General features: G+C 53.8%; 1 pseudogene; it reads left to right on the top strand.

Moving 5' to 3' along the window:
• Position 1: 1 nt before the first annotated feature.
• LOC102844812 lies at positions 2-502 on the top strand (annotated as a pseudogene).
• The last annotated feature ends 464 nt before the right edge of the window (positions 503-966 follow it).

Below are 966 nucleotides of genomic sequence, written 5' to 3'. Positions count from 1 at the left end.
GGTGGACGAAGGCCTGGTGAAGGCCATCGGCGTCTCCAACTTCAACCACCTGCAGATCGAGAGGATCTTAAACAAGCCTGGCTTAAAGTACAAGCTGGCAGTTAACCAGATCGAGTGTCACCCGTACCTCACCCAGGAGAAGCTGACCCAGTACTGCCAATCCAAGGGCATTGTGGTGACCGCCTACAGCCCGCTGGGCTTCCCCGACCGGCCCTGGGCCAAGCCTGAGGACCCCTCCCTGCTGGAGGACCGCAGGATCAAAGCAATTGCGACCAAGCACAACAAGACCGTGGCCCAGGTTCTCATCCGGTTCCCCATGCAGAGGAACATGGTTGTGATACCCAAGTCTGTGACCCCCAAGCGCATCATTGAGAACTTCCAGGTCTTTGACCTGAGCAGCTCGGAGGTGAACACCTTGCTCAGTTACAACAGGAACTGGAGGGTCTGTGCCTTGGTGAGCTGTGCCAACCACAAGGATTACCCCTTCAACATCGAGTTCTGAAGCCTCGGAGCCCCAGCGACGGCTGCTCTCTTCCAAACAGTGTGGCGTGGCCTTGTGGGGCCCTCGGTGGGGCCCACTGCCCGAGGCGGGCTCTGAAGAGTAGTGTAAATTCGAAGTCCCCCCATCTCCCTGCCCATTCTGTTCCGCTGGGAACACACCCTTCTAACCCAGGAGAGAAGCAGATCTGTAGTCAGCATGGTGCCACTAACAGCGGTGCGACCGTTTGGAGCTTGGACCCCTCAGCCTGCGTCCCCTCACGTCAAATAAAAAGGGCTGTTGTGAGCGCCCGAAAAAACCAAGGACTGTAAACTTCATTGAAGAAAAGCTTGGAAAAACTTTAGTAGTCCTAATCCCAACATAGAGTCTTCTAAGTATCCTGAAAAATTTACAACCAGGAGAAGATAAAATAGATGAATGGGACCTTCTAAGAATCAAATCCCTATGCACATCCAGAAACTTCTCTA

The sequence above is a fragment of the Elephantulus edwardii genome, unplaced genomic scaffold (genome assembly GCF_000299155.1).
Source record: "Elephantulus edwardii isolate Elephantulus edwardi_28Jun2011 unplaced genomic scaffold, EleEdw1.0 scaffold00178, whole genome shotgun sequence".
NCBI lineage: Eukaryota > Metazoa > Chordata > Mammalia > Macroscelidea > Macroscelididae > Elephantulus > Elephantulus edwardii.
Note: the sequence above shows the minus strand (reverse complement) of the source record. Positions and strands in the feature narration are given on the sequence as shown.